We start from the raw sequence: 14,343 nt of genomic DNA, 5'->3' as shown, positions 1-14,343 counted from the left end.
CAAAGAGCAAAAAATGGAGCTACCATACAATCCAACAATCCCAGTACCGGATATTTACCCAAATGAAAGGAAATCAGCATACAGAAGCCATCTGGACCCCATATTTATGGCAGCACTATTCACAACAATGAAGAAACAGAATCAACCTAAGTGTCTATCAACAGATGATTAAAGAAAATGTGGTGTATATATAAACAAGGGAATACTATTCAGCCATAAAAAAGAAATCCTGTCATTCATGGCAACATGAATGGAACTGGAAGACATTATATTAAGTGAAACATGTCAGGTACAGAAAGATAAATACTGCATATTCTCACTCATATGTGGGAACTAACAAAATGAACTTCTAGAAGTAGAGAGTACAATTATGATTATTAGAGACTGGAAAGGGAAAGGTGGACAGGAGGATGGGGAGAAGTTGGTGAAGGGATACAAAATGACAGCTAGATAGGAAGAATAAGTACTAGCATTCTGTAGCACTGCAGCATGATTATAGTTAACAATAATTTATTATATATGTCCAAAAAGCTAAAAGAGAAGATTTTGAATGCCCCAAAACAAAGAAATAATAAATGGTTGAGGTGATGGGTATTCTAATTGCTCTGACTTGATCATTAAGCATTGTATGCATGTATCAAAATATTACTCTGTACCCTATAAATATGTAAAATTATTATATGTGGATAAAAAATATATATATTTATATAAACTTTTTTAAAAAAGAACAAGCACAAATTAGACCCCATGGCACTTAACACAACATAAATCTTTATGGAAGGTTGTATTGGGGTGGGGGCAGGATGAGAAGGTTGAGTAGACGATGGGAAAGAAGGAACTACCTCGCAGAACCCACCCAGACCCTCTTTCCATGACTCAAGATTCCACTAATCAAGGAGCTGCCCAACTCATCTCTCCTCCCTCTTCACATCGCCAAACTTTCTCAGCCACCTAAAATTCTGTCTCTCTCTCTTTCCTCTCCACTCCCAAGTCTTTTTCCCCTGTGGGAGTCAAATATCTTCCCTCTTTGCGCTCCTCCCAGCCAGTGACAGTGAGATGGGGCTACCAGAGCCCAGCCATTCCTCTCCACGAGGCTGCTTTTGGTCTGGGCGCAGCCTTTGGTCTGGGTGCCCCAACAGCCTAGCAGACTTCCTCAGAGCTGCACTGTAAACTGAAGCTCTTCTTGTCCAGCCCTTCTTCCTTCTCACTCTTTCTTCACAGATATCAAACCTCCCTCCTGCTCCTCCTGTTCCCTCTTCCTTTTATCCTACAGATACTTCCCCCAATAAATCTTTGTTCTCTAATTCCTTCTTGGCATCTGCTTCTTGAAAGATCAAAAATAATACATCTTCTAAGGCCCAGCTTCATGATCCCATGTCTTTGTATTTTTCAAGGAAAGGAGGCTCCCCCTTGCTCCTGTCTGCCTCATCACCTCCACTTATATTTTTCCTAAATAGTGTAATCCAGCCTCTCTTGATTTATTTAATTCTCCTCTTCACCTCTCTCACCTTGATGAAACCCAGCCAAACTCCAGTAAATGATCAAGCAGGCAAAGAAACCTTGCTCATTGCAAGTGTGTTCTAGTGTTTTGTGTGTGTGTGTGTGTGTTTAGAAAACTGCAAGTATTCACAATCTCATATCTTTTCTTCTTTCTCATGTGACAGATCACATGAAGATAAAGGACCTAAGATTCCAAAGGGTCAAATAACTTGGCCAAGGTCACACACTAAGCACATGATGAAGTCACTTTCAATTCCAGGTCTGGCTGACCAAAAAGCCCATGCTATTTTAACAAAACCATGCACACACTGTGAATGCAAGTGTGTTTGCTGGGACATCAATTGGTGTTTAGGATTCAGATGCATCTAGAGGAGTAGTGGGGAGAATCAGACCACGACCTTATTTGCATAAAGAACTGAGGATTCTCCTGGGAGAAAACGTATCCCATACTAGAGTCAAGTGCACAGGTATGATCCAAATGTAGCTGGATTAGCATCGGGGAAAAGTTTGAGCCCATGGTTCCACAGTCACTTTCACAATCTGACCTTTGACCTAGCCTTTAAGGACTCATGCTTGAGTCCTAGGAAGAATGAACTATAATAACAAGCCACTTTTCCATATATTAACAATTATGAAAATTGTTCAGTGTTAGCACAACTAGTTTTAATAAAGCAGAAGAAAACCATCCCAAGCGCAGAAACAGTGTGGAAAACACTAATCATGAATACAAGTTCCTCTCAGTCTAGCCAGAAGCAAGAGCAGGCTGGATAGTCTGAGGAGCCAGTGCCTTCAAGTGAGGGAAATTGCCAATAAGACAGGAGCTGGAGGAGGGCAAAGAGGATAACAAGGTAAATATTCCAGAGAGCAGCTGCCCACGTCTCCTGTGGTGCCAAAAATACTGAGGATATGCTCAGAATATTCAATGCCCTATAAAATGTTCTCCATGTGGCCAGGCATGGTGGCTCACACCTGTAATTCCAACACTGAGAGCCTGAGGCAGGAGAATCACTTAAGCCCAGGAGTTCAAGAACAGCCTGGACAACATAGGGAGGCCCCATCTCTACAAAAAAAAAAAAAAAAAAAAAAAAAATTAGCTGGGTGCGATGGCTCACACCTGCAGTCCCAGCTACTTGGGAAGCTGATGTGGGAGGTTCATTTGAGCCCAGGAGGTCTAGTCTACAGTGAGCAGAGTCACACCACTGCACTCCAGCCTGGGCAACAGAGCAAGACCCTGTCTCAAAAAAAAAAAAAAAAAAAAAAAGATATTCTCCATGATCTACAAGCAACAAAGAGCATTCTATGTCAGTGATTTCCTCCTCTTTTTTGTTTTGTTTTTCTCATTTAAAAGGGAGATGGTGCTTCCTAGCTTTTGAGAGCCTTGTCTTTGAATTCAATCCCCAGCTTAGCACAGTCCTGGCATGTGGACTGTGTTTAGTAAATGAATGAGAGCTAGTCTATTTAATATAAACGCAGCCCATGCATACTCTAAACAATTTGGAAATTAAAGGAAAGACGAGAACACCCATACCCCTTTCCCCAAGCTCCTAAGCTAAAGGAAAGTGTAACATTTTTTCATTCGCTCTGAAAACCTGTGCATATGCTTTTGTTATTTCCTGGCTAGGGTCATCCTCCAGATTCCATGTTGATTGGTAAGAACAGCAGGCCGTTGGTATCACTGAAGTAGGGACAACCCCAGACAGAGGCATGAGCCATTTCCTTGGTCCTCAGTTTATGGAGGTCATTCAGAACGGCTGGGGATTTAGAGCATACTGTAAATTCTGTGGCTGCATCCCCCTCACTCCACCCTCCCACAATAGAATGTTTGCATGGTAGCCCCATGAGACCCACCAACCCCAGAAATACTCTCATCCCACCGCTGGTCCTCCTTCTTCACTGCTCTCTCTAATCTACAAGCCCCAGGGGAAGGGTGCTGAGGCCCAGCTCTGGGAGAAAGAGAGCTTCCTGTGTGCCTACTGCCCGGTTAAGGCAAGAGAGACTGTGACATGGACTCTCTGAGCGTAAGCCTGAAAGCAATTTGCTTCCTGAAATGAGAAAATTCCAGCAGGCCAGTCTGGGAGGAACAGTCCAGCCAGAGGGGAGGAGGGGACAGAGGGCATCAGTGAGGTGGTTTTCCCTGAAATACCACCTCCAGCAGGAAGCGCCAGCAGGCCCCAGGCCACAAGTCCCTCCCAGCTTTACCCAGACTGAGGGCTTGAGTGGGCTTCGCAGACGGATCGCACCACTGCTGAGCTGGCCAAAGGCCTGTTAGAAAGATGTGGATCTGCATTGTGTCGAGATTCCACAGAGACAAAGACAAAAAGAACCTTTTCTTCTTATCCCTTGCGTTTGGGAAGTTTGTCAAGAATGAAGCAACTCAAATAACATCACGAATTGTGGCTACAAGGTCTGGCATAACCACATTTCATTGACAGAGCCGTGTTTAAAATCACAGATAAAAGGAAGAGCATGAGGCTTGAAATATTACACAGATTATTCTAAGAGGCAGTGTGCCTCTTCCAAAGTTGGTGGGGGGCAAGAAAAGTGTCTAGCCTGGTTCTCTGTACACACGACAGCATGCCAGTCTGGATGAAAGGAGCCAGTGGTACCATGTTCATCATGGTGAAATGAGAAGATCATTGGTAGAGCATATGAGGGAAGAAGGGAAGAGAGCGGATCACCCTGAAGCATGACTAAGAGTCGGAGTGTAAGTGAGCAAAGCAGCGCTAGGACATAGACAGGGTTAGGTGCCCTCTGTTTTTTCTTTCAGGACCTCTGTCTCTAAGTCCCTCCAGATGGCCAACTCCCTACTGGTTGTTCTACTTCCTATACCCCAGTCTATACTCGGATGGCCTTGAATGTGGTTTATTCTAAGTAGAATATGTAAGAGCCCAATATGTTCTCAGTCCCTACCATCTGCTGTTTGTTTGTTTGTTTTGAGACAGAGTTTCACTCTTGTTGCCAGGCTGGAGTGCAATAGAGCAATCTTGGCTCACCGCAACCTTCGCCTCCTGAGTTCAAGCGATTCTCCTGCCTCAGCCTCCTGAGTAGCTAGGATTACAGGCATGCACCACTGGGCCCAGCTAACTTTTTGTATTCTTAGTAGAGGCGGGGTTTCTCCATGATGGTTAGGCTGGTCTTGAACTCCTGACCTCAGGTGATCCATCCGCTTCAGCCCCCCAAAGTGCTGGGATTACAGGCATGAGCCACCTCGCCTGGCCAGTCCCTACCATTTGTTTTTTAATACGGTGGAAAGACGGAATCTGGTGCTGTGGAACAGAGGCCATTCTGAAGCCAGGAGGGAAAGACCTGGAGGGGGGTGTGCTTCGCAGTGCCCCCCGACACATACCATGATTGATAGCTGTCTTCTCGGCTCTGGATGTCAGGGAAGCACTTGGCACTCTGAAGGGTGCAGGGAGGGGAGTTAGATGAAGGGAAGCCTGGGAAAGGGATCCTATCTCAAGAGAGAAAAAAGAGAAGAGAGTTTTTTAAATAGGGTCCATAGTATCAAGGTTAGCATGCTTCATATGGCCTTGCTGGAAAACAGTTTGGCAACTCCTTAAAAAGTTAAGCATACACTTATCATGAGACCCAGAAATTCTACTCTTTGGAATATCCTAGAGAAATGAAGACTTAGCTTCTTACAAAAACCTGTACAAGATTGTTCATAGAAGCTCTAATTCATACTTGCTCACAACTGGAAACAGCCCAGATTGTCTTCTATAGGTGAATGGATAAAGGCACCATGGTACATCACCCAAAGGAATACAGCTCAGCAATAAAAAAGAAACTATTGACACACGCAACAACAGGGGTGGATCTCAAATGAATTATGCTGAGTGAAAGAAGTCATTCTCAAAAGGCCACATACTGTTTGGTTCCATATAAGACATTCTTGAAAGACAAAGAGGTAGTGATGAAAGGCTGGCCACAGTGGCTCATGCTTGTAATCCCAGTGCTTTAGGAGGCTGAGGCAGGAGGATTACTTGAGGCTAGAAGTTTGAGACCAGCCCGGGCCCAAACATAGCAAGACCCCATCTCTACAAAAATTAAAATAAAAAACATTAGCTGAGCATGGTGGTGTGCCTGTAGTTCTAGCTACTTGAGATGCTGAGGAAGGAGGGTCACTTGAGCCCAGAGGTTCGAGGCTGCAGTGAGCTGTGATTATAGCTGGGTGATCAACTCCAGCCTGGGTGACAGAATGGGGCCCTGTCTCCATAAATAAATAAATAAATAAATAAATAAATAAATAAATAAATAAAAGATATTGATGGAGAACAGACAGATGGTTGCAGGGGTTGGGGTAAGAGAGGGTGTGACTCTAAAGGGCAACATTAGGAAGTTTTTGTGATGATGGAACAGTTCTGTATCTTGATTGTGGAGGTGATTACATGAGCCTATGTGTGTGTTAAAATTCATAGAACTCTACGAACACACTTCCCAAAGTCTATTTTCCTGTATGATGATTTGAAACATTATTTTAAAATTTTGACTACATCTCAAGAAGGAGTGCTTGATATGGTTTATGGAGACCCGGATACCATTTCTTACCAGATATGGTTTTGACTAAGTTTACCCACCCATCCACTCATCCATCCATCCATCCACCCATCCTTCCATCCATCATCCATCCCTCCATCCTTCTCCCATGCATCCATGCATCCATCCCTCCCTCTTCCGTTGATTTATCCATCCATCCATCCATCCATCCCTCCATCCTTCTTCCATCCATCCATTCATCTCTCCATGCATTCACACTAGGCAGGCATTAAGGATGCACAGACAAAACTTAAGGTTTCTGCTCACAAGGAACTCATGCAATAGAGGAGACCAAGACATATACACACGACTTGAGCATGGTTTGATAGAGGTTTGTACATGGTGGGATGGAGGCTTCTACAAGGAGACCCCATTCAGATGGGGAAGGTCAAGAATGTCTTTGCCCTCAGAGCGTCTGTTTCCTCAATTGAAAGTTTGGAGGAAATAGTTTTTCTTGTCCTTACCTATTCTGGAAGCTTTTTGGGGGAATCAAGTTCATAAGGAAGGTCTGTGATCTAGAGAGCATGGTTGGTTACATAGGTTTATGATGATTCCAAATCAGAAGCTGTTTGGTCTCTCAGAACAAATGGGTGTCTTTAAGAACAATGATCTTGTAGGCAATGTTACAGGGGGAAGAGGAGGACAGAATGTCCATCTCCCCAGGCTGAGGCCATTATGAAAAATATTTCTATAAAATTTGCTTCAAAAGTTTTTTTGAATGAAAACAGAATTTACTTCTATTCAGGCTTTCCCCTGCTGTGCTAACAACTTGGTTTCTATAAAATTGGCTGCAACTGAAAATAAAACAGGCCTATTGTAGAAGTTATAAACTAAAATCAGATGTGATCTTTTTCTACCATTTATCTTAAAAGATCTCTCAGACTTTCATTTTTGTTTCCCTGTGGAAAATAGAGCTATAAGCAACAGGTAGGAGTTATTTTGGCTTATACATGGAAAAATCTTCTAAAAATTAACAATGAAGAATAATAATGACCTTTAAGCACTTATTGTATGTCAGGCACTGGGTTGAACATTTTATAATCATTATCTCATTTAATCCTAACAACAACCCTAAAGGTAGATACTGTTACTACTTCCATATTACTACAAAAAAGGACTCTAAGGCTCAGAGTGGTATTTAAGCAAGTTGTGTAGAATGTCAATGTTAGTGCCAGAATTCCAGTCTAGGTGTGTAACTTACAAGGACAGGAGACAGATGGAGAGAAAATATTTGTAACATAGCTAATAAATGTTTGGTCAGAATATAATAGTGCACTCATAAATCAAAAATGAAAAGAAAATGCTCAGAAAAATGAGCAAAAGAAATGAGCAAGTAATTCACCAAATAAAAAATACAAATGATCAATAAAATACAAAAAGATGCTCAACCTCACTAGTAACCAAAGAATGCAAACTAAAATAATGAGATATCATTTTTTATCCATCAGTTTGAAGAAAAGTTGAAAAAATTGATAAAAGTCATGGTTTAACATGCATAAATTGTGAGTTTTTTGCATTGTTAGAGATGACACAAGTTGGCACCACCGTTTTTAACAAAAGTTTGGTATATTTACATTTTTTTAAATGCACATATTCAATGTCCCAGCAATTCCAGTGTTTTGGTGTTTCTTCTGGAGAAACACCTGCTTAAGTACTGGAGAAGGGTGTACAAAAGTGTTCACTGTGGCTTTGTTTGTGAGATCAAAGAGCTATTAGGTTGATGTAAAAGCAATTGTGGTTTTCGCCGCTACTTCCATTAAAAGAAATGGCAAAACCCGCAATTGCTTTTGCACCAACTTGATAAAAACAACTTAAAGTCATCTAGTAAGAAAATGATAATAGTGTGGCGCATCTATATTATGGAATACTACACAGTAACTTAAAAAGATATGGAAGACCTATATAGGCTGAAAACCTCTAAAATGATTCTTAAGCGAAAAAATGAAAGTTGCAGGGGGAAAAAAGATGTAATGCAATATCATTTGTGTAAACTCCTCATTAACACACAACCATAGCAAGTAATGTCTGTGGATACAAAATTAGGTATTTAATGTACAGAAAAAGAATATAAAATGAAGTGGTAACAATGGTTACTTCTAGGAAGGCATCTGGATATAACTGGTCAAAGGAAATTTAGACATCAATTCTAATGTTTGAATTTTCACTAGAGAAGATGTAGTCCTCTATTGCTTATAACTAACAATGAATACTTTTTTTTTAATTGAGACAGAGTCTTACTCTGTCGCCCAGGCTGGAGTGGCAGTGGCGCGATCTTGGCTCACTGCAACCTCTGCCTCAGAGGTTCTTCTTCAATTGATTCTCCTGCCTCAGCCTCCCAAGTAGCTGGCAGGCACCTGCCACCAAGCCCGGCTAATTTTTTTAATTTAGTAGAGACAGGGTTTCGTCATGTTGGCCAGGCTGGTTTCAAACTCCTGACCTTAGGTAATCCGCCCCCCTCTGCCCCTCCATGCCGCCCCCACTCAAGCCACCCCCCCCGACCCAAGCCTCCCAAAGTGCTGAGATTACAGGTGTGAGCCACCACGCCCAGCCAATACTTTTTTAAAAAGAGAAAGAAACAATGTGTGGCTGACTCCAGAGCCTAAGTATGTTGTTATATTGATTCTTAACCTATGGTTTATGGTTAGGTTTTAACAAGTTCACGAACTTCTAAAATTGTGCACACATTGAATGTATGTTGGGGTACAAATATCTTTTCTTAGATTCACAATATTGGATTCCAAAGGAAATCTGTCTTAGTCAACTTGGGTTGCTATAACAAAATACCACAGACTGGATGGCTTATAAACAACAAACATTTATTTCTTACAGTTCTGGAGACCAGGAAGTCCAAGATCAAGGTGCTGGCTGACTCAGGTCTGGTGAGGGCTGCTTCCTGGTTCATAGATGACCACCATCTTGCTGTATCCTCATGTAGCAGAAGTGATAAGAAAGCTCTGTGGGGTCTCTTTTATAAGGGAACTAATCCCATCCAAGAGCACTCCAGCCACATGACCTAATCACCTCCCAAAGGCCCCACCAGCAAATACCATCACCTTGGGGGTTAGGATTTAACATATGAATATTGGACAACACAAATGTTCAGTCTATAGCAGGATCCAAGACCCAAAAAAGGTCAAGGACAATTTTGGTGGCAAATGTTCCTGTTCTGTTGTGGTCTTAGGAAAGCTACTCAGCCTCTCTGGAAAATGAGGATCATAATAGCACTTACCTCATGGGGTCGGTGTGAAGATTTAGTGTGTCAATGTGTATAAGGCATGCAAAATAGAAATCAATAAATATTAGCTATTAGTATTCCTTTTGTTGTTGCTGCTATTTTAAATAGCTTGGAAAGATCACGCCATTCAAGAGACTTGAATTGTTGAAATGGTTATATCATAAGTAAAATAGAGGGATAATTCTATCCAGTTGGAAAGTCCTACAATTTCAGACTCTTACATTTTCTTCCATATATAAAAATGATAAAATGATATCAATCCTCCCATCTGCTCATTCTTTTACCCCACAAACATTTAGCATATGCTTACAATGCACTAACTATTGCAGAAATAAATGGAGATACAAGTACAGCAAATGTGGTTGACAGGGCACTGCTCTCAAGGAGGGCAGGGTCCGTCGTGGTGACAGACCGACCCTGCAGGCACAATGACATCACTGCATAGTAGGCTCTGAGACTGTGTGCTTGGGGCTATAACTACTCTGTGATCTGTAAATGCCTGTCTAAGATAAGTTACTTTCAAATCCAAGCTTTTATTATTGACAGGAGTAGAAATCATGTTTTCCTGACATTTCTCCTTTAATTGACTGGTTCATGAAAGGATTGAAATCAAGTGTTCCATTCTGACTCTCCCTTCCCAGTAATCAAGCCAGATAAGCATTATGGTGTTTAAACATTTCAAGGCACTTGTGTTTCCAATTGCTTTCACTTTTAAACCAGTTAATGGATTCGGTAGCTGTTACAATCCCAAAATAGCAAGTGGACTTGTGGGTGGATCAGATGCCACTGGGCACAACTCTAAATGGTTCCCGTAAAAGCCACGAAGCTTGTTCCCCACGCCTCTGAGGAATGTGATCCTCAGGGTTTTAGCGACCCAGTGGTGCCCAGCAGCCTCCTCCTGACATGATGGGAACATAATAACAGTGGTATGGTAGGGCACTGGGCTGGCTGAGCTGGGACATAGACCTCCCACCACCCCAGGAAGACTCATCCATCTCTTTGCGTCCTCTGATATTCCTGGGGGCTTTTGTCTGTTAATTTCCAGGGGAAAAAAGGGTTTGGATGGGGCAGTGCAGTAGGATAGCGGAGAGATGGAGGGCCACGGTGGGCCTTGGACTAGATTTCAGGGCTGGGGTTGATGGGACTGTTTTCACAGGAGGCTTTCTAGGGTCTAACACAGTGGGGCTCCTTTGGTGCTCAGTCCCCACTGCTGCACACTGGTATGGGAGGATGAGCCACTGCAGGATAGTGTCCTTTCATGAGAATACATGAAAGATACAGAGACAGTGTCCTTCCCATGGTCCATGGCGTTCTCATGATGAGATTCCAGTGGTTCAAGGTAGAACTTTTCTGCAGTGGGATCCAGGGCAGGGGATAAAGTCATGAGATAGCAATAGCTAAGAGGGTGACTTGCAGGTGTACATGAGGCCTGCCTTGAGGACTCCCACAAATGAGTGGAGGATGCCTCATGGTGGGCAGCACGCTGTTTTGTGAGAAATAGGACAGCAGAATAGAACATCTGACGGAGAGTTTGTGCCCGAAAAATGGTGCATTTTCCCCCTCATCTCTCTAGAACTCAGACGGAACTTTCCCTCACATGCACCATCTCATGGGTTCCTAATGCAACCCTGTGAGGTTAATATTATGATCTGCACTTTGTGGAGGAGGAACTGGAAATGCAAAGGGACGAAGGTCAATGGTGGAGCCCAATTGAGGTCAGGTCAGTGAAGATGGCCCAATAAAGTGGCACACTGGAGTTCCATGTGCTCACTGTGTAGCAGTGCCTCTTGGCTTCCTTCTCTGAGTGGTCCTGGAGAGCCTAAGAAAAAGTGAGAAAATTCTAAGCTAATTCTATATTGGCTTTGTGTTGACTCCCAAGTTAAGAGAACCTCCAAATACCTCCCCCAGGGCCTGCCATACATTATGAAATTTTATTCAGAGATTCATGTACTTGAATCTTAAAGACTCATAAGCCTCCTCCTCAATTGTACTGAAGACCAGACCAGAGTGGGAACCAGTTTTTGGCCTCCATTCTGAACCGACTCTGGAGATTATTATGGTGATACTTTGTGCTGTTTGAGTTGACATCAAGCCTACTTGGGTTTGAGTGCTGATTCTGCTATTATAATCTCTTTGAGACTCATTTTCTTCATGTGCAAGAGGGAATTATAATACCTACTTTCTAGTGGTTTTGGGAGGAATACTGACCAACACTTACATTGAGGAGTTACTGTAGTGATATGCAAAGCACTGCTCCTGTCTTCATGGAGCTTCCATCTAGTGTGCAGACAGGTGACCCAACAATCACACAAATTGTGATGAATACTGAGTGTCAACTTGACTGGATGAAGGATACAAAGTATTGATCCTGTGTGTGTCTACGAGGGTGTTGTCAAAGGAGATTAACATTTAAGTCAGTGGGCTGGGAAAGGGAGACCCATGCTTACTCTAGGTGGGCACCATCTAATCAGCTGCCAGTGCGGCTAGAACATAAACAGGCAGAAAAATGTGAAAAGGTTAGACTGGCCTAGCCTCCCAGCCTACATCTTTCTCCCATACTGGATGCTTCCTGCCTTCGAACATCGGACTCCAAGTTCTTCAGTTTTGGAACTTGGACTCACAATCCTTGTTCCTCAGCCTGCAGATGGCCTATTGTGGGACCTTGTGATCATGTGAGTTAATACTTCATAAACTCCCGTATATAGATGTATATATATTCCATTAATTCTGTCCCTCTAGAGAACCCTGACTAATACACAAATACACAAATCAATATTACAAACTACAGTAAGGACTGCTAAAGAAAAGACCAGGGACCTGTGTGGGCAGCCAATGGGGAAACTTCTTTTAGTCTAAGTCCAAAGACAGATTTCCCTGAGGAAGGGCATTGGTGGGTGAGAATTCATGAGGGTAGGACAGTCCAGACAGAGAGAAAACATGTGTGACGACTCCAGGCGAGAGGAAGGGAGTGTGCTAAGAGCGTGGCACGGGAGAGAAGCAAGTCTATGGCACACACAGAAAGGAAATGGGGTGGGGAAGAGTGTAAGGTGAGACTGCAGAGGGAGGCAGGGGCCATCCAGGTCATTGAAGGACTCACCAGAAAGGTCTGCAAAGTCAAGTGGGGAATGACATTCTGGCTGCTATTTTTAAAACACCACACAGGCTACTGCATGGAGGAGGGATTGGAGGAGTCATAGGGAAAGCAGGGAGCTCCAGCATTTCCCCCTGGGAGAGGTGAGGGTTACGTGCACTAGGGCAACAGCAGGAGAGATAGACAAAAGTGGAAAAATGAGGCAGAAATTTGTCTTCAACCCATGAAAGGACAAGACCACTTGATTAAGTCCCAGTGAGTGGAATTCGTGGTAAGGGCTGTGGAGGTTGAGAGAAAAAACCCAGCAATGAGGGCTGTAAACTGGAGAAGGCTGCTGGGAGGTGGATTGGAGTTGGGCCCTAAATAATAGTAGACTCTGGGACAGGTGCAGTGACTCACGCCTGTAATCCCTGCACTTTGGGAGACCAAAGCGGGTGAATCACTGGAGGTCAGGGGTTTGAAACAGGCCTGGCTAACATGACGAAACCCCATCTCTACTAAAAATACAAAAATTAGCCGGGAGTGGTGGCACGTGCCTGCAGTCCCAGCTACTCAGGAGACTGGGCCAGGAGAATTGCTTGAACCCAGGAGGCGGAGGCTGCAGTGAGCTGAGATCGCATCACTGCACTCCAGCCTGGGTGACAGAAAGAGGTGACATCTCAAAAAAAATAAAAATAGTAGACTCTGGGCCAGGTGCAGTGACTCATACCTGTAATCCCAGCACTTTGGGAGGCCGAGGTGAAAGGATCACTTGAGGCCTGGAGTCTGAGACCAGCCTGGGCAACATGGTGAGATCTCATCTCTACAAAAATAAAAATAAAGTTAAAAAGGAATAGTAGACTCTGATGAGGTGACAAGGAATCAGACAGGCACACTGAGCCAGGGAAATATCACCAGTGTCCCAACTAATGTTGGAAATATCACCAGTGTTAATGCAAAAGCTATCGTGATGTATCCAGACTATATTAATAGCTGTGGAGTAGTGTGAGAAAAAAAGACTAGAAACTAAAATATGCAGACTCTCATTTGCAGTGTTTCTGTTCAAATTAGGCTGAGCGAGGCAGAAAATCAATAACAGCATTGGCTTTTTGAAATAAAATCAATTTTTCTTCCTTACATAAATGAAGTTTAAAGGTAAGCCGTTCAGGTCTAGCTAATATACCAATTCTAAGATCATCAGGGCCGGGTGCAGTGGCTCACGCCCGTAATCCCAGCCCTTTGGGAGGCCGAGGCAGGTGGATCACTTGAGGTCAGGAGTTCAAGACTAGCCTGGCCAACATGGTGAAACCCTGTCTCTACTAAAAATACAAAAAAAAGAGCCAGGCATGGTGGTGTGTGCCTGTAATCCCAGCTACTCAGGAGGCTGAGGCACGAGAATCACTTGAACCCAGGAGGTGAAGGTTGCAGTGAGCCGAGATCATGCCACTGCACTCCAGCCTGGGTGACAAAGTGAGACCCTATCTCAATAAATAAATAAATAAATAAATAAAGAAAGAAGATTGTCAGGAATCCAGGCTTCTCAAGTGTCTTGTTTTGTTACATCCAACACAGGCACCCACCTCATGGTACAAGATAGCATCTCCAGCTCCAGCAGTCACATCTTCATTCTAGCCAGAGGAAAGATGAAAAGGAAAGAAAAAGGCACACTCCCTCTTTGTAAAGATGTTTTCCAGAAGCTGCATGTTCATTTCTGCCTACCTGTCAGTGGTCAGAACTTAATCACATGGCCCTATCTAGCTGCAAACGAGGCAGGAAAATATTATTATTAATGCTAGGCAGTTGTGTACTCAATTAAAAATGGGAGACCCTATTACTGTGTAAAAAGAGAAGGGAAGGAGTTTCTGCCACACACGCACATTGCAGTTTATGACAGTGATTTGCAAATTAAACATCATTCTCAGTTCTTTAGAGCTCGTATCAGGCAATGAGAAAAACGTTAAGACCGCAGTAACTGCCCTGTCTGGAATGATCTTCTCCAAGA

Source organism: Pongo abelii, chromosome 3 (assembly GCF_028885655.2).
Source record: "Pongo abelii isolate AG06213 chromosome 3, NHGRI_mPonAbe1-v2.0_pri, whole genome shotgun sequence".
Lineage (NCBI taxonomy): Eukaryota > Metazoa > Chordata > Mammalia > Primates > Hominidae > Pongo > Pongo abelii.
The sequence above is the reverse complement of the archived record's forward strand: the minus strand, read 5'-3'. Positions refer to the sequence as shown.